Raw genomic sequence first — 19,897 nt, 5'->3', positions numbered from 1 at the left:
AGCTCTCAGAACGCTTCCGGGATTTTTATGGAGGCTTCATTACGTAGGCACGGTTTACTAAATTCTTGGCTATTAGTGATCAAATCAATCTCTAGCCCTTCTCCCCTCCCAGGAGGTGGCTCAGTCGGTTGAGTGTCCGACTCTTGATGTCTGCTCAGGTCATGATCTCACGGTTCATGAGATCAAGCCCCGAGTTGGGCTTCCTGCCAAGGTGGTGTGGAGGCTGCTTGGGATTCTCTCTCTTCCTTTCTCTCTGCCCCTCCCCTGCACGTGCTCTCCCTCAGAATAAATAAAGAAACTGGGGTGCCTGGGTGGCTCAGTCGGTTAAGCGCCAGACTTCAGCTCAGGTCATGATCTCACAGTTTGTGGGTTCGAGCCCCGCGTCGGGCTCTGTGCTGACAGCTCAGAGCCTGAAGCCTGCTTCCGATTCTGTGTCTCCCTCTCTCTCTGCCCCTCCCCTGCTTGCGCTCTGTCTCATTCTCAAAATAAATAAACATTTAAAAAATTCAAAAAATAAATACAGAAACTCAAAAAAAAGTTCCTATCCTCTAATCTTGTGGTTGGTTCCCCTGGCAACCAGCCCCCATCCTTAGGGGCTTTGCGAAAGTCACCTCATTAACATAAACTCTGGTGCCATTGAAAGGGGGCTGGTTATGAATAACAAAAGACACCTATTTCACCTTCATGCTATGGAGCTATTTCAGGAACTAAGAAGGAAACTAAATATTGTAACAAAAGCTGCCCCTTAGGCTCTTCTACAGGAAATTACAAGGGTTTTAGAAACTCTGTGCCTGGAACAGTGGGGGAAGAACAAATATATATATTTATTATAAACCACAATATCACAGTGGATGGTGGGATTAAGAGGGATTTAAAAAAATTTTTTTTTACATTTATTTATTTTTGAGACAGAGAGAGACAGAGCATGAATGGGGGGGGGGGCAGAGAGAGAGGGAGACACAGAATCAGAAGCAGGCTCCAGGCTCTGAGCCGTCAGCCCAGAGCCTGACGCAGGGCTCGAACTTACGGACCGCGAGATAGTGACCTGAGCTGAAGTCGGACGCTCAACCGACTGAGCCACCCAGGCGCCCCTTGTTTTTTTTTTTTTTTTTATTAAAAAATTGTTCTGCAATGAATATCTATTGCTATTTCATTATTTTTAACTATTTTTAAAAGCAGATGTAAGGAAGAAGGGATTCTCTTCTCCCATTCAGGCGATTTCTGGAAGAAGTTCTATGGTTGGAGCTCTAGTCTCAGGCTCTCTCTGCGTTTAATCTCCTGGTTGCTGGTTGTGGAAGAGACTGCTGGTCATCTGCCCAGAATCCAGTCTTCCCTTATTTATTAGTAACAAGAGGCCAGTGCCGTTCGGGTGGCTTTGCCTTGCAGATAGCAGTGACCAATGAAATATGAGTGGAGGTGGTAGAAGCAGCTTCCAGGAAAATTCTTCTTTGGGACTTTTTTTTTTTTTTTTCAGCTGGAAAGAGCCCCTTTCCCCTTTCTCTACCCCGCCCCCCCCCTTTTTCCCTGCCTAAAAAACAGCTCTCAAGGGCTGGAACTTCAGCAGCCATCATGTAACCATGAGGTAACATTTAGGATAAAGTCATGTGCCACTGTGGATGGTGGAACAGAAACAGGGAAATTGGGGATTTGACAGCTTTGTGTATCTATTGTGAAACTGAATACACGAAACCTTTTAAAAAATGTTGTTGGGAAGCCCTGAAGGGAGAGCTCTCACACCATACCACTCGTCCTTAATTGCAGACACCAAGGGGAAGAGAAGTATTTTGCATTTCCAATAGGAAGAATCCTACTTTACTACCCCAGCAGGAGGAAGGAAGAATTTCTCTTTGCCCAGCAACAAGCGCAGCCAATAAGAAAATACAATTTAGCCAATGAGAAATTGTTATCACCCCGGAACTCTGCTTTCCTCCAATGGGCTGTCATTCAAAGCAGCCCCTCCCAACTTCCTCTTTTTCTCTGTAAATTCCCTCTCCTTTGAGCTCTGCTTTGCTATAGCTTGCATGTCTTGAATTGCAATTCCCCTGCTATTCCCAAATAAACCCACTTTGTTAGTAAAATAGCTGACTGTTTTACTTTTAAGGTTGACACTACTGTAGCAGCTCTGGACTTCCTACATCCAGACTTCTTTTATATGAGAGAAAAATAAATAATTGCTTTAAGACCTTATTTTCTGGATCCTTGTTTCTGGCAGATGAGTGCGTATTCTAACAGATAATCTGGGGGCAGGGTCATGGATGGCTGAGATCCGGCAACACCCCAGATAATCCAGAGGAACTGTAATGGAATTGGTAAGAAAATAGCAACTTCTCTTAGTGCAAGGGAGAGCGGGACAGGGCTGATATAAAGTGAACAGAGACCTCTAAATAAAATATTCTAGAAAATAAGAGCTAGATGGAGCTGGCTTTTGTAGCCAGATGGGTACTTGTAAATGTAGGTCAGCCCCACATGGGAAGGCAAGAGGATTGCTGTCGATTACTTGTGCCCACACAAGTTTTGACAGTGTATTAACTTGGGTCTAACCAGGAGATAGAAACCACACGGTGGTTCAGGCAGGGCAAGTGTGATATAAAACACGATCAAACTATGATAAAGAGTAACTGTATGACATGATTAAGCATTGGGCTTCGGCTCAGGTCACGATCTTGTGGTTCGTGAGTTTGAGCTCCGTGTCTGACTCTGTGCTGACAGCTCAGAGCCTGGAGCCTGCTTTGGATTCTGTGTCTCCCTCTCTCTTGGCCCCTCCCCCACTCAGACTCTGTCTCTGTCTCTCTTTCTCTCAAAAATAAATAAACATTAAAAAATAAAAAAAAAGAGTAACTACACAATAAAAGAAACTTCATGTGCTACCCTAGGACTGAGGAAGAGTACCCAAGGAAGGACAAGCTTGGAAGGGGTCCCGCTCTTCAAGGATGGTCTAAACCTCATAGAAAAGGTGGAGTTGTAGCTTACTGGATGGCAGAGACATTCGGTGGTTTGTCCAGGCCAGAGCTGGTCTGCAGTCACCAGGCAAGCAGGAAGCAACCATCTGGTGCAGCCAGCTGCAGCTCATGGCTGGGTATGAAGCCATGCAGAGGGAATCTGGGTGTTGGTGTTGGTGGGGGAGGTCACCACAGGGTGATCACCAGGTCAGGGTGGGGCTGCAAGGCCACAAAGAATGCGTGTTCTGGGCACCTAGCTGGGGCCAGGCATGGCCAGATGTTCTCAGGTCCATGCTGCTGACTGACTGTGAAGCTGCTAGAACCAGCAGGGGAAGCCCCTTTCTCTCATTGTGTTCCTTCAGCACTTTTCACTGAGAAAGCTTAATGTTATACTTGCTGTAAAGGAGAAAGGCTGAAAGGAATTCAACCCACTATTATATAGAACAGATACTGAAGGTGAACTTGGAGCTGAGAGGCAATCAGTTGATAACTGGCACAACAGATCCACCTTATTGAAGTAGAAAGAGTGAGACTGGAAGTCAGGATACCTGGACTTCACCTGTGACCTTAAGCTTGTCCCTTTTCCTCCAGGACCTCAATTTCCCTTGTGTTAAATGAGAGGAGTTAGTTGGGTGAGAAGATGTCTGTTTCTTTCTGATCTAAGGACAACTGACTATAACTGTGTGGGTGGTTATGTCTGTAAATGCTGACAGAACTAAGAGCCTACTCCAAGCTGACCATACACTGCCTCCCTGACTCCCGTAGTTACCCAGAACATGGGCAAGCACAGTGTCAACCCCCATCTGGGTCAGGGCTTCCCCGTCCAGAGGCTGTGCCTGGTGGCGCAAGAGTCTGCAACCCACTGTCTCTATAGCACTGTCTCTGTCTAACTCTCCCATGGTAGGAGAATCAACAGAGGGGGCGCTGATGTCAATGGAGGGAGTGAGCTACCTCGTAGTGAATTTTCTCATCAAAATTTAGTATTTGAAGAGAACTTAGTGGCCTTCTAGTTCTCTTGTCTGCTTGGTGGTGGCATGCCTTCCACACAACCACTGCCAACCATAGAAATAATTTAACCTTCATTAATGCTGGTAAATTATCATCATCACCATTCTCTTTGTCATCACCACCATCATCTCAATCACCTCCATCACCATCATCATCTCAGTCACTTTCATCACCATCATCATCATTACCGTCATCACCATCATCATCTCAATCACCTCCATCACCATCATCATCATTACCATCAACACCACCATCATCTCAATCACCTTCATCACCATCATCATCACCATCATCACCACCATCATCTCAATCACCTCCATCACCATCATCATCTCAATCACCTCCATCACCATCATCATCTCAGTCACTTTCATCACCATCATCATCATTACTGTCATCATCACCATCATCTCAATCACCTCCATCACCATCATCACCTCAATCACTTCCATCAGCATCATCATCATTACCATCATCACCACCATCATCTCCATCACCTCCATCACCATCATCATCATCACCATCATCACCACCATCATCTCCATCACCATTGTTACCACCATTGTCATCATCATTACCATTATCATCATTACCGTTCTCCTTTGCACCATCATCATCTCCATCACCTCTGTCACCATCATCATCACTGCCACTTACTGAGTACCTTCTAAGGGGTAGGGCCCACAGGCACAGTGTTTGGCATTTCACATACTCTATTGAACAATCCGGTGTGATAGGTGTTGGTTCTAACTTATGGATGAGGAAACTGAAGCTCAGAGAGGTAAAAGTGGCCTAAGGCAGCAAAGATAACCAGCAGAAAAGGCAGGATGATCTGAATTCAGATTTTTACGATTCTGAAAGCTGACCTCTGCCTATTCTACCTCACAGCTCTGAGAGCTGACCTCTGCCGTGCACCTTCAGTGTGGGGGGCTGCCAAGGAGCCACTCCATCTTCAGACAGTGGAGACGGCTGTCTGTGGCCTCACTCGTTGATCCTGGTTCTGACTTGGCTGCAGAACGTGCCCAACTTCAAGTCCACGTGAAAACCCTTCTGAAGTTGGAGGTGGGATCTTGTATCCTCCTGGGCCTCCTCTTTTTTTGGATGTACATTTCATTCCTTCAGTTACTCCATGTGTGAATGACCCCTTGCTTCTCATGCCCTACTTGGCCCCACCCTCGTCTTCCCGAACTTCCGTGATCCCTCCTCCTCCACAGCCTCAGTGGCCCCACTCCCCAAGAGCTACAGCGATCTCAAAGCACAAATCAGACCGCACCACCCTCCTGCTCAAAACTCTGCAATGAATCCCCTCAACATTGAAAGGAAACCCCAACTTCCGCCTGGCCTGCAGACCCCAAAGGGTCCTTCTTCTGCTGAGTCCTCTCATCTGTCTCCTCCCGCCCTCCCCCACCTGCTGTGCTCCCAGCACACGGAGCTCTCTGCTGTCCTCGCACCCACCACACTCACTTCTATTGCAGGGTCTTTGCACCTGCTGCTCCCTGTGACTGGCTCATTCTCCCGACAATGATCACAACAGTCATTCTCTCACTTTCTTCGGGTGTCTGCTCGAGTATCACCTCCTCAGAGAGGCCTTCCCTGACCACCCGCTCCAGTGCAGCCCCTCCTCTCTAGTCTCTCCATGCTCATCGCTTTCTAACATGCAGTTGTGTGACCATTATCTGTCTTCCCTATCAGAATGCAAGCTCCAGGAATGCAGGGATTTTGTCCACCTTTTCACCTCTCCATCTCCAAGCACCTAGAAGAGCACTTAATACGTAGTAGGATTCTAATAAATACTGCTTCGATTGATTAATTGATTCATCAATATGACCTTGCTCCCATGCCCTTCTCAGCTCGGAGGCCCCGCCTTTAGGCCATGCTCAGCTTATCCGTGAGCCTCTTGAAGTGTGCCTCTGATGGTTCAAGGGCCTGAGCCTCCCGGTTGAATAGAGTTCTCTCCTCCCTTTTCCTAGATTCCGTATCTCTATTTACATGGCCTAAAAAGTGGCAGGATGTGCACAGAGGAATGCTGCCTTTAGAGTCAGATAAAATGAGGTTCAAGTCTCAGCTCTGCCACTTACCAGCTCTTTATTACTTAGCTTTCCTGAGCTTCGGTTTTCTTTTGTGTAAAATGGTACTAATAATACCAACCATGTGAACTTGTGAGGACAGAGAGCTAACGTGAGTACATAATACAGAGTAAACCTTTGGAGCAGAGACTATCACTATTGTTCTTGTTATTACTAAACTGAGCAGGTTTGGGGGCCCTCCCTCCATCTCGCAGGCCAGGCCTTGGTTGGGACGGGGCTGGATGGGGCAGGTGACACGAGAGGTATGTCACTTCATGGGCTCACACTGAGCTCTCTGTCAGTCCCGTCTCAAGGCCTGTCTCCCTCCTCTGTTCCCGAGCTGCTGATTTATTTTGCACTGCATGTTTAATTCACTAGGGCATATGAAATCCCATCGTGTGAGTCTCAGTCTGCAGGTCTGGCCCGTGGAGATTTTCTCTCCCACCTTTGGTCCAACACGCTTTCCTTCCAAGAGTCTGTCATCTGCAAAACTGCCGGTGGAGGGACTGCGAGTGGTGCTGTGGTTCTCTGGCTCCCTGATGGACCGAAAGCTCCCAGGAGGCAGCTGCCGCTTCAGTAGACATTCTCCCAGAAAGCCCCGGGCCCGGCCCAGAGGGCCAGGCCAGGATCCAAGCGATGCGTCAACAGCATGAGTCGGGGGGTAGTGCTGTTCCATGAGTTCGTAATTCAGATGAAACGACGTTGGACTGTGAAGCCATTGGAATAGCCTGTGTCCTCTGGCCACCGGAGAGACTGAGGAAGCAAGATTGAGCCAGTGTGCAAACAGAGTCAGTATATCCCAGGCCGTTTTCATGTGGAGAAACCTAAGGCCCAGAAGCAGGAAGTGTCTTACCCAGGGACACAGCAAGTTTTTGACAGAGCCAGGAGTGACTGGGACCCCTTGCTGGCCCCCTCCTCCCCCACTCTACCCCTTGTGGAAGCCTGAGCCTGGGGCTGGACTGGGCTCACGCTCCTGGGTCATCCCAGCCTGGGTGCGTCTGTCTCTGCTGTGTGTTTGTGAAGGGAGCCCTTTAGGCACATCTGGCACCAAGTGAGGCACTTAATCATGGACTCCTCTGATCCTTTTAGGATGATCCTCATTCTACAGATGGGAACTGAGGCCCAGAGCGGGCAGCTGACTTGCCCGGGGTCTCACAGCTGGTGAGTGAGAGCCCCACAACCCACTTCTCCCGCCTGATGGCTTTTCATAGCCCTGGCCAGCTGCTGACATTCCATCTCACGCTTGCCTGATTATCGCTCATGCCCCGTGTAAGGAGGGTCTAGGAGAGTAGGGCTCTCTGCCTGTATTGTCCCTTCAGTATCCCCAGCACCCAGTGTATGGCAGGGGTTCGACATTGCATTTAAATAAACGAAGGAAGTTTCTGAATTCCTTTCAACTCGGTGACTGAGACGGTCTGAGACCCCAACCCTAGCTCCCCAGACAGTGATGGGCACGGACTCTGCTCCTCCCTCCTGACCTTGACCTGCCGGGTGTGTTGGTACCTGGCCTTCTCCCCATCAGTGCCCTGGCCCCAAGTCTCCTCCTGGTGTCCTGCCTTGTTCCACCTGTGCCACGTCTCCCTCTCCTGATGCTTTTCTCCTAAAACCCAGTTCCCTGACCTGACCCCCGCTCTCTTCCTGACCTCAGTGGCTAACACAAGCTCCTAGAGCCAAGCACTAGTCTTGCTTCTTCTGGCCTTGCCCCTGATTTACCCTCTGACCAAACCTGAACTTGCCCTTTGTAATCCTGCAAAGGGAAGGGCAGAGATACAGAGCATCCCTCCCCGATCCACCAGCTCCCCTCCCTGGGACTTCCTGAAGGCTCAGATGTAGCCTGACTAACAGCTGCTGGAGGCCAGTCCCAGCCAGACCGTAAAACTCAGGCTCGTGCACCCGATGGGGCTCTCTGTAGACTCAGCCACTCCAAACAGACCCTGACAAGTTCAGCGTGGTCTGAGATTCAGGGCCTTCTGGCTCCTGGGCCGACCCCCTGTGGCTGGGATCAGGTGTCAAGGACCCCAGGAGGGGGCAGGGCCACTCCAGCAGCTTCTCTACCCAGCACCGGGGTGCCCCAACGTGGCCCTCCCCAGCTCAGAGACTCACAGGGCTGGCAGGACCCCCAGAGAGCCTCCGCTCCAGGCCCCCAAGTGTGTAGATGGGGACACGGAGGAGGAGCACTGGCTTTGATGTCTCTGAACTGAAAAGCACCAGAGGGGAGGGGATCATCCCACAGGCCTGGTCCCCAGGAAGGTGGGCACAGAGGGGACCCTCCCAGAGTCTCCAGCTCTCCTCCCTCCATCCCTGGCATTTTTCTGGGTGGGGTTTGGGGGTCCCTAGGGTGTGCTTTACCTGCAGCCCTCCCATCCACCAGGGCCATGTTGAGGTAGATGTGGGGGTTCCCCATCAGTGGAGCTAAGGGAGGGCTGGCGGCGGTCAGGTGGCAGGACATTGATGCTGGGTCCTTGTTGAGGTTCTGGGGAAGAGGGCCATGCTGCTTTTCCACATCCAGTGCTGGCATGACCGAGTTCAGCATCTCCTGGGACTTGGGGGATGAATGAGGCCAATGGTCTCTTAACAGCCTCATGAGGGGTGCTCCATTGGGGTTATTAGCTTTGTCTTATGGATGGAGAAATCAAGGTCCAGAAAGACAGGACTTGGCAAAGCTCACACTGAGAGAGACTACAGAAGCCCAGGCTACCCAGCTCCCTGTTTCCAGAGCCTTCTGCTCTTCCTTCTGGAATCAGTTTCCTCAGGGATGCTAGAGGTCATCTGGTCTGATGGCTCTTCATGGCTGGGCTGAGCTAGAACCCTGGAGACCCTTGCCGAGCCCCCTTCTGACTGCCTCCTGCCTGCTCCCCTAGGCTTCAGGCCATCCCTCAGGACTCTCAGGCATGGGTCTCTGAGACAGTTTCTTCCTCATGGCATCCCAGCCTTCAAAGAAGCCCTATAAAGAAGGAAAAAGATGGTTAGCCCCTCATCTGGGATAAAGTAGGCAAGCTGGAGGGCTGAGTCACAGTGAAGGCTAGGTCAGGGCCAACGCTGAGGCTTGGCATGAATGACTGCATTTACCTTTAATCAGCAAGGAACCAGCGTTCAAAACGAAGGCAGAGAGTAGGAGAGGGGAGTGATGGGGTTAGGAAGCAGGTCAAGTTCAGAGAAAGGATCAGATAAGGGTCAGGTTTAGGATTAGAGTCAAAACCAGGATCATGAGAGTGGATTTGAGGTCAGACCAGGGTCAGGGTCCACAGTGAGGGGGAGCCAGGCGAGGCCCTGGCGAGGGGGCCCGGCTGGCCTGGGGCCCTGCACCTCGTACTCCTGCTTGAAGCCATAGCCCTCGGCCGTCTTCATCTGGTTGATGTGCTGCAGGAGGTCGGCCACGCGCACTGCGGGGTGCAGCTGCCCCGTGTGATATGGGGAGCCCTTCCGGCCACACGGACGCCGCGGTGAGCCCCCCAGGAGGCTGCTGGCCTCAGTGACCCCACCACTGCGCTGGTCTCCTGCAGTCAGAGAAAGGACAGGGGGTTCCTGACGCGCACAGCCCCCAGGCTGGGGAGTTCCAGACAGACTCGGGGATGGGGGAGGGGCGGGGGAGCATGGCCAACATGGAGGCTGTTCCCTGGGGCCGAGCAGCCTGGCTGGGCCCACGCGGCGCACCCCTGGGCAAGTCCCTTCCCTCCTGCCTCGGTTTTTCCGGCTGTAAAATGAGCGGGTTGGGTCACGTGACCTCGGAGGGCCCTAGCGGCCCAGCCCCGCCTGCTGGGATCCTGGGCTCCCCTGACTCTGTCCTGTGGCTCCCCAGCCCGGACCACCCCTCTGTGACCTCACCACACTGCCTGCAGGGGGCAGCGCTCAGCAGAGCCCAGGAGAGTGCCCCCCCTCCCCTTCTTCCAGGGAACAATCTGGAACAATTGGCAACTCCCAGTAATTACCCCCATTCAAAGACAAGCAAATCCCCAAATTAGCTGCCTCTGCTACCCCTTCTGCAGATCGACATGAGGCACCTGAATAGAGGCGTTTCTCCTGCGCAAGCATTTCCATTGTCAGCCTGTGCAGCGGCCTCAGCCAATCCGGGAACAGGTCGAGGGGTTCACAGCGACACACACACACACACACACACCCAGGGAAAACTATCCCCTCCCCCCAGGCCCACCCACTGCCTGCTCTCCCAGTCAGCCTCCCCCAGGACACGCGACCCACCATGGTCCCCCAGATCAGGTCGTGGGACTGAGTGAAGTGCCCCATTCACTCGGCACTCACTTGGCCGACACCCGCCTCAGGGCACTCGCTTGTGCATTGGTGGGACTCAGCTTATGTTGTTTCTCTTCTCGGGGATCACAGTCCTGAGCTGCCTGTTAGCCAAGATTTGAAAGCAGTTTTTCATGTACTTTGTGCTGTTTTTCGTTGCTGACAGTGGGAAGGAAGCCACCTGTCACCCCATCATGGCCAGAAGCGCCACGGAGGCTTGGAAACAAGTGACTTGCCCAATGTAGTGTCCCAAAGTGTCTTCCGGAGAACACTACTGACACAAGATGATGCGGCGGGTCGTCCGTCTACGACATAAACAAAATATGTATGTGTTCAGTTTTTTTGAAAAGTGAGTCCGGGAGATTTTGATGGAAACAAAATTAAACAGGTCTGTTCTCTGCAGGACATTTCAGGACTTTGAACACGCTTATGTCCATTGTGAACCTCCATGAGGAGGATGGAAGTGTGTGCTCCTGGGAAGGGTACTCGCCCTTTCTGAACCACCGTTTGCACATATGCCAAAGGGGATAAAGTCCTTACTATCCAATAGAGATTTTGTAATTATTAAATGGCGCGATGCCTGAGAAATGCCCCGTTTACTGTTGGCACATGGTGAGTGCCCACAGAATCTACTGAGAAGTCAGACATCCCCTGAGTCCCGAAAGCTGGGGGCCGCTTCTTGAGGAAAGAGGAAGCCAGCAAGAGGGGGGCTTGACCTGACTTTCATCCGTCTTCGTGTGAGGGTTTGGACCAGGATGTGAAAGGTAGCATCGGTGGAGAGAGGATCCGGAAGAGGCGAGTGTAGCCAACACGTAAAACGTGCGCTCAGATTTCAGGAGAGAATTGTTTCCTGCTCAGAGAACGCTCAGGACCTCCAAAAGCAGGGCTGCGGAGACAAAGGATCACGCATGCTCTTTATGGAAGCTGAGCTGAGGGCCCTAGGGAGAGCTCTCCAGGTGGAGGAAGGGGAGGTGTGAGAGCTCCCTGGAGGGTCGGCAGCTCTCAGTGTTGGCCCAGCACGAGCTCAGGGCCGCTGAGCATGAGCAAATAGCACCACCTGGTCATGGTAATGTCAGGGGGCCAGAGCAAATCTGGGCAGCTTCCGGGCGGAGTCCAAAGACAACACAAGCCGGCAGATACAAATGCAAATGCAAATACAGTCAGCGGCCTGGCCAGGACTGTACAGGATGACGCTGCCCTTGGCCTTGCATACCCCGAGCCCAGGAAGATGGGCTCTCTCCCATAACAACACAGAGAAGAGACGCAGCACCAGGATTCACACCCCGGACGGTGGCGCTGTGGGGTCCTGTGGCCTATCAGGTTTCACTTGTCCCGCTCCCTGAGAAAGGAGCATTTGTGGCAATGAAAGAAACAGGCACTTTTGTGGCAAACCGTCTGGGTGGAACCCGCTGGTACCCGTCCGAATCAAGAGCTCAGGATGCTTGGGGCCCAGAAGGAGAACCCCAGAGAGCTTTTCTAGGCAGTGCTTTGGCGGCAGTGGGGCTCCAAAGTTAGTGTGGGAAGTTTCCAGCAAGCCCCCTCCCGCCAGCCTGCCACTACCTGCCCGATAGGGTAAACCGCTTTTGTAAATAGATAAACTTTTAGTTTCGCCGTTGATTTAGATTTATAGAAAAGTTGCAGAGAGCACAGAGTTCCCATGACTCCAGACCCAATTCTCCATTATTAATATTCTTCCAAATGGTGTATTTGTTACAAATAATGAACCGATATGGATACATTATTATTTAAAAAAATTTTTTTTAATGTTTATTTATCTTAGAGAGAGAAAGAGAGTGTGAGCAAGGGAGGGGCAGAGAGAGAGAGGGAGACATAGAATCCAACTCAGGCTCCAGGCTCTGAGCTGTCAGCACAGAGCCTGATGTGGGGCTCGAACTCAGACTGCAAGCTCATGACCTGAACCAAAGTCAGACGCTTAATCGACAGCCACACAGGTGTCCCTGGATACATTATTATTAACTAAAGTCTATACTTTATTATTCCTTCATTTTTACCTGGTGTCCTTTCTACTCTTCCAGGATCCCACAGATGATACCATATTACATTTAGTTACCATGGCTACTTGGGTTCCTCTTGGCTGTGACATTCCTCATTTTGATGAACTTAATTTAAAAAAAAAAAAAATTGAAGTAGGCTTTGTGCCTAGTGTGGAGCCCAAGGCAGGGCTTGAACTCATGACCCTGAGATCAAGACCTGAGCTGAGGTTGAGAGTTGGCCGCTTAACCAACTGAGCCACCCAGGTGCCCCTGAACTTAAGGGTTTTGAAGATTACTGGTCAGATAATGTGTAGGATGTCTCTCAAGTGGGATTGCGATATAAAATAAAGAAAAATTGAGATATAATTCACATACTGTAAGATGCATCCTTTTAATGTGTACATTTTGGTGGTTCTCAGTATATTCGCAGGTTGTGAAGCCATCACTGCCAATTCTAGAACATTTTCATCACCCCAGAAAGAATCCCAGTATGCACTAGGAATCAGTTGCCATTCCCTCCTCCCCCAGCCCCTGGCAACTGCTAAGCTACTTTCTGTTTCTATGGATCTGCCCTTCCTGGACATTTCGTATAAAACTGGTCATGCAATATGTTGCCTCTGTGATTGACTTCTTTCACTCAGCATATTGTCGCCAAGGTTCATCTGTGTTGTAGCGTGTACAGGACTTCATTTATGTTTATTTTATTTTATACGTTTGTTTATTTATTTTGAGTGGGGGGAAGGGCAGAGGGAGAGAGAATCCCAAGTTTGGCTCTGCACTGTCAGCGCAGAGCCTGACACGGGGCTCGATCTCCCGAACCGCAAGTTCATGACCTGAGCCGAAACCAAGAGTTGGACGCTTAAGTGACTGAGCCACCCAGGTGCCCCAGGACTTCGTTTAAAAAACAATTGTTAATTGTGGTAAAATATACATAGCATAAAATGTATCTTAACGGTTTTTCAGTGCATGGTTCGGTAGTGTTGTGCAATCAATTTCCAAAACTTTTTCATTGTGGGACACTGATATGAAACATTAAACAACCATTCCCCCTTCCCCCTTCCCTGAGACCATGGCCACAACCATTCTGCTTTCTGTTTCTGTAAATTTGGTTTCTCTAGATACTTCACATCAATGGAATCGTACAGAATCTTTTCTTTTTTTCTTTTTTTTGGGGGGGTGGGGTGGGGGACTGGCCTATTGTATTCAGTATAATGCCTTCAAGGTTTATCCATGTTGTATCATCTTTTAGAATCTCCTTCCACGGTATGTATGGACCACATTTTGTTTATCCATTCATCCCTGAATGGGTGAACGCTGGGTTGCTTCTACCTCTTGGCTATTATGAATAATGCTCTCTGAACATGGGTATATAGATATTTCTCGGAGATCCTGCCTTCAATTCTTTTGGGTAAGTATCTAGAAGCCAAATTGCTGGATCGTATGGTAATTCTATTTTTAATTTTTTGAGGACCTGCCACCCTATTTTCTATAGCAGCTGCCCCATCTTATATCCTTACCAAAAGTGCAAAAGTATTCCAGTTCCTCCCCATCCTCACCAACACTTGTTATTTTTTTGTTTGTTCGCTTTGTTAGTGGCCATTCTAATGGATGTGAAGACTCCATTGAATAATATTCAACCGTGTGATACGAATATATCCCGTTTTCTTAATGGACTTGATGGACGTTTGGGCTGTTTCTCTTTTTGGCTATTATGAATAATGCTGATGTGCACATTTGTGTGTAAGTTTTGCTTGAATATATGTTTTCAAATTTCTTGTTTAATGTTTTGAAGAACCATCAAACTGTTTGCGAAAGCAGCTGTACCATTTTTTGTTCCCACAGCAGTATATGAGAATTCTGATTTCTCCACATCCTTAATGATACTTGTTATTATTCATTTTTAAATTATAACTATCCGGGCGGGTGGGGAGGTGTTTCACTGTGCTTCTGATTTGCACATTTTCCCCCATGGCTAATGGTGTTGCTCATCTTCTTCATGTGCTTATTGGCCATTTGTGTATCTTCTTTGGAGAAATGTCTTTTCAAATCCTTTCTCCATTTGGAAGTCAGATTGTCTTTTTATTGTTGACTTGTAAGAGTTCTTTATATATTCTGGAGATTAGGCCCTTATCATGTCTGACTTACAAATATTTTCTCCTATTCTGTGGGCTGTCTTTTCACTTTCTTGAGAATGTCCTTCGAGTCATAAAAGCCTTTAATTTTGATGAAATCAATTTTCCTATTCCCCCCCCCCCCACCCCCACCCTTTGGCTGCTTGTGCTTTAGGTGTCATATGTGAGAAACAATTGCCTAAGCCAAGGTCATGGAGATTTACACCTAAGTTTCCTTTTATGAGTTTTATGGTTTTAGTTCATGCATTTAGAACTTGGATCCATTTTGAGTTGGTTTTATATATGGTGTGAGGTAAGGGTCTCGTTGGGGTTCCTGGACCCAATTCCAACACTGGGTGGGTGGTTCCCCACACCAATAAATAGTTCTTGGAACACCAGCCGTGTGTCCTACAGTTCAACACATTCTGACATTATCTACATGGAGAGAGCATCAGATCCCACAGGTTAAGGGCTCAGTCCCACAAGACGATCTGTCCCTTTCAGGCTCCAGTCTCAAGCCCAGGTTGTTTCCTGTACTTCTGGCCCACCAGCTATAGATCAGAGGTTCTCTGAACTCTCTGTGAGTTAATTAATTAACTTGCTAGTGTGGCTCCACAGAACTCAGAGAAATATTTTACTTATTAGATTAACAGTTTATTTTGAAAGGATGGAACTCAGGAAGAGCTGCATAGGGCAAGGTGTGGGGAAAGGACATGAAATGTCCATGCCCTCTCCAGGAGCACCACTCTCCCCACATTTCCAAATGTTCGCTAACTGGGGATCTCTCTGAACCCTGTCCTTTTTGCATTTTTAAGGAAGGCTTCATTACATAGTCATGATTGATTATAAATTGGCATTGGAGACTGATTTAACCTCAAGTCCCTCTCCCCTCCCCACAGGTCAGGGAGGTGGACTGAAAGTTGTAACCCGCTGATCACAGGGTTGGTTCTCTGGTATCCTTCTGTGGGTCCAAAACTCACCTCATTCACATAATATAATAAAAGGCACCTTTGCCACTCTCAACACTGCTGGAATTTCAAAGTGTTTTGGGAGCTGTGAACCCTGAGGAACTGTGGATGAAGATCATATGTATATGAGAAGCATATTTTGGTCATTTGAATGACCAAATATATATTTCTCATAAACAACAACATCACAGGGTCCAAATTCATTCTTTTGCCTGTGGATACCCAGTTGTCTCAGTATCATTTATTGAACCTCAGGCTGGGTTTTGTCTGATTTTTTTTCTTATGGTTATACTGGGGTTACAGTTTTTTGGGCAGAAGACCACAGAGGTAAAGTGCCATTCTTGTCACATCATGTCAATGACACGTGCTATTAACATGACTTATCACTGTTAATATTAACCTTGACCACCTGGCTAAAGTAGTGTTTGCCAGATTTCTCCACTATGAAGTTGCCCTTCTCTCTGTTTCATACTGTGCACTTTGGAAGGAAGTCATTATGTGTAGCTCATACTTAAGGAGCAGTTAAGCTCCACCTCTTTGAGTGCTAAGCATCCAACCTAAATTATTTTGAATTCTTCTGTGTGGGAGATTTTTCTCTTCTCCTCTATTTGCTGATTTATTCAATCATGTATTTAAATCAATTTGGACTCACAAGTATATATTTTATACTTGGGGTTATAATCTGATACTACACTATTTACTTCGTTGCTCAACTGTTTCCAGCTATGGCCAATGTCTCTTGTGTTCCTTTGACATTTTCCCATCATTTTGTGTGTTTATGCGTTCAGCACCTCTTGCTTACTTTCTGGCACTACAAGGTGCTCCAGGTTCACCTTGTATGTTTTCTGACCTAGTCCTAGAATCAGCCATTTCTTCAAGGATCCTGGGTTCTTTTTATTGGAAAATGGTATGAGAACCCAAATCTTGGTGCTAAGTGTGCTTGATAAGTCCATTTTTAATGACTTGCATACCGATGAAGTGTCAAAACTAATGTCGCTTTCATATCTAAACCACAGAGTTAGGTTATCTATTCCTCAGAGAAGAAAGGACAGCAGTGGTGTCTGGACCACAAAAGGTGCTGAACCCAGCTTGAATTCCCAGCCACACTATCTTTGACCACGCTCTGTATCCGGTATCAGTTCCAAATGAATGCTTTTTCTCCTCATTATTGGTCATATTTTTCTGCTTCTTGGCATGTCTGGTAATTTTTGATTGGATGACAAACATTGTTTGTTTTGCCTTGTTGGAGGCCAGAAATTTTTGTATTCCTATAAATATTCTTAAGCATTGCTCTGGGACGTGGTTAAGTTACTTGGAAACAGTTTGATCCTGCTGGGTCTTGTTTTTCACATTAGGTGGGACCAGAGCAATGCCCAGGAGGGGGTTAACTATTCCTCACTTCTTTCATAACCCTGTACAGGTCTGTGTCTAAGTCCTCAATTGTTCTAAAGCTCCTTCAGTACAGAGGTAATACCTGTGCTTTCCCTATATTTCAAATGCCAGTACTGGTAGCCAGCCAGAGCATAATAGCTATTTCAGTGTTGATTAGGGGTATTACAGAGCTCATCTGATGTGGAGAGGGCCATGAGAGGGCTTGACCCTGTTCACTTAGGAGGCTGGGGGAAGGGAACTCAGGGCCAGGAGGAAGGAGTGAGAGGGCTGGAGCAGGGAGGCAGGGGGCACGGCTCCATGATCAGAGCCTTAGCAATAAGCAAAGGGGAAATGACATGGAACCCCAAATGGACAGCATTAGAACCAGGGGCCCAATCACAGGAAAGGCTCAATATGAGACAGCTGTTCCCCTGCTCAGCCCTATAGCATGAAGGATATGGGGTAGACATGAGAAAGGGCTTCCAGGATATGTGGGCTCAGGGACACTGATCATCCATAGGGACAAGGAAGCTAATGAGTTGATTTTCTCAGACACATAGACTCCAACCAGTCTGTCCTGGGCTTAAGAGCTGTCTGAAGCAAGGGAAGACAGGGTGACCCCTGAATGCCACAACCACTAGGCTGTGGGCATCACCTTCACTGTGGCCAGTGGCAGAGCTGAGGACCCCTTTGGGGACAGGTGAAAAGAAGCCTCTGTGGCAGTGACCTTGAACATCAACAAAAGAGAGAAGGTAAGGGAGGAAGGAGGTAGGGAGAGGGAGCTGAGGAGAGGGCAAGGGAATCAGGAGGGTAAGAGAAGGAGGAGGGGGAAGAGGAGAGACAGTAAAATGACAATGACAAGAAGAGAGATGGGGAAGGGGACAGAGAGAGGGAGGGACAGGCAGATGCCAGGAAACCACAGGGAGGGCAGACAGAGGGCCATGGCCAGAGGACAGCCAGTCACGCTAGAAGGCAGTCTCCATGGTGTACCACAGGGCTCTGTCCCCCGCCCAGGCCTCTTGGTTCACTGGGAAGAACTACAGCCACCAACCGAGCAGATCCACAGAGGACAGAAGCCGGAGGGACACGGGACACTGCCGGCCTCCAGCTGAACTCAGGGCGAGATTCGTGCAGCAGATGGGACGTAATACGGACACTTGGAAAAGTTCTGCATTTCTGTTCGAACATTAACTGCACAAGTAGAGGGGGGGGGAGACCTGTCTTGTCAGCGATTCCTGTAAAAGCCCGGCTGGAGGCTCCCCCTGACTTGCCAGGGGAAGGGGGTCTTGGTGGCTGGAAAAGCTGGTGTGACACTGGAGGACGTCCATGCAGGTGGAGGGTTCAGGGAGGAGGAGGGGAGAGCCCACCATCCCCTGGGCTGTCCTGGGGCTTCCTGAGCCTGCTCTGTAAGGAGGGAGAACAAGCACAGCTGCAGGGAATGTTCTGGAAGGCTGGCAGAGTAGGAGAAGACAGAGGCAGAAAACAGTAGCATCAGGAGGCCGATGGGGCCTGGGTGGTAACCCCAGCTCTGGCTCTTCCTGGGATCTCTGACAAGTCCCTTGACCTCTCTGAGCCTCGGTCCCCGCGTCAGTAACACGGGAGTGATCACGGTGCTGCTTCTCTCGGTGGCTGTGAGGATCCTGTGTACAGACAGAGCCCAGAGGAAGTGCCCAGAAACGGTGGGTCTGAAGAGCCTGGGGCTACCTGGCTGGAGAATGAGCTCGTGGCGACCCGACAGCTGTGTGCACTGTGGGGGACAGCTGCCAGGGTGGGCACACACATGTGCACGGCTGTGGACCTGAGTGAGGATCTGCATAAGGACCTCCACACAAGGAGGAGGAGGAGGGGGAGGAGGAGGAAGGGGAGGAAGGGGAGGGGGAGGAGAGGGAAGGAGAGGAGGGGAGGGAGAGGAGAAGGAGGGGGAGGGAGAGGAGGAGGAGGAGGAGGGGGAGGAGGGAGAGGAAGAGGAGGAGGAGGAGGAGGGGAAGGAGGGAGAACAGGAGGGGGGAGGGAGAGGAGGGGGGAGGGAGGAGGAGGAGGAGGGGGGAGGGAGGAGGGGAGGAGGGGGAGGGGAGGAAGGAAAGGAGGAGGAGGAAGGACAGGAGTGCGAGGAGGGGGAGGAGGAGGGGGAGGAGGAGAAGGAGGGGGAGGAGTGGGAGGAGGAGGGAGAGGAGGAGGGAGGAGGAGGGACAGGAGGAGGAAGAAGGGGAGGAGGGGGAGGAGGAGGAGAAGGGGAGGAGGAGGAAGAAGGGGAGGAGGGGGAGGAGGAGGAGGATGGGAGGAGGAGGAAGAGGGGGAGGAGGGGGAGGAGGAGGAGGATGGGAGGAGGAGGAAGAAGGGGAGGAGGAGGAAGAAGGGGAGGAGGAGGAGGAGGAAGAGGGGGAGGAGGAGGAGTGGGGAGGAGGAGGAGGAGGAGAGGGGAGGAGGAGGAGGAGGGGGGAGGAGGTGGAGGAGGAAGGGGAGAAGGAGGAAGGGGAGGAGTGACAGGAGGGGGAGAAGGAGGAGGGGGAGGGGGAGGAGGGAGAGGGGAGGAGTAGGAGGAGGGGAAGGAGGGGGAGGAGGATGAAGGGGAGGAGGAGGAAAGGGAGGAGGGGGAGGAGGAGGAGGGGGAGGAAAGGGAGGAGGGGGAGGAGGAGGAGGGGGAGGAGGAGGAGGAGGGGGAGGAGGGGGAGGAGGAGGACGAACGGGAGGAGGAGGAGGGGGTGGAGGAGGAGGAGGAAGACGCGGGGCCCAGGGGGCGGGGCGGAGCTACTTACGGGTAGTAGGAGTAGGCATAGTGGTCCCTCCTGGCAGCGTGCAAAGAGAACAGCACAGTTGGGCCCGTGGTCCTGCCACAAGGTGGGCGGCACCCGGCCAGCAGGGAGGGGCCTGGTGCTTTCTGTGCCGAGGGGGGCGCTGGCCAGGGACCGGGCAGGTCAGAAGGACCTCCCTTGTCCCAAGGCCTGGCTGGGCTCGGTCGCTGAAAACCGAGACCCCAGACCCTTCCAGAACCTTCCCTGAGCCTGCTGCTGGAGTGAGGGGGAGGTGGGGAAAGGGCCTCAGGAAGCAGAGCTGTCACACACAAACACACACACAGACACAGAGAGAAATACACGCACGTGCACGCTCGCACGTAAACAGACGCGCTCACGTGGATACACACGTGTTCACGCATACACACAGACACAAGCACTGACACACTCGTGCACTCACACA

General features: G+C 50.3%; 1 long non-coding RNA gene across 1 annotated transcript; it reads right to left on the bottom strand.

Moving 5' to 3' along the window:
• Window positions 1-6,130: 6,130 nt before the first annotated feature.
• On the bottom strand, window positions 6,131-9,954 carry LOC132672913 (uncharacterized). The gene is made up of 3 exons (XR_009607775.3): window positions 9,320-9,954; window positions 8,363-8,957; window positions 6,131-6,766 (listed from the first exon to the last, which is right to left on the bottom strand). It is a non-coding gene; the product is annotated as an uncharacterized LOC132672913 (long non-coding RNA).
• Between the last annotated feature and the right edge of the window lie 9,943 nt (window positions 9,955-19,897).

The sequence above is a fragment of the Panthera onca genome, chromosome C1 (genome assembly GCF_046562875.1).
Source record: "Panthera onca isolate mPanOnc1 chromosome C1, mPanOnc1 haplotype 2, whole genome shotgun sequence".
NCBI lineage: Eukaryota > Metazoa > Chordata > Mammalia > Carnivora > Felidae > Panthera > Panthera onca.
This window is presented reverse-complemented; position numbering and strand designations above follow the sequence as displayed.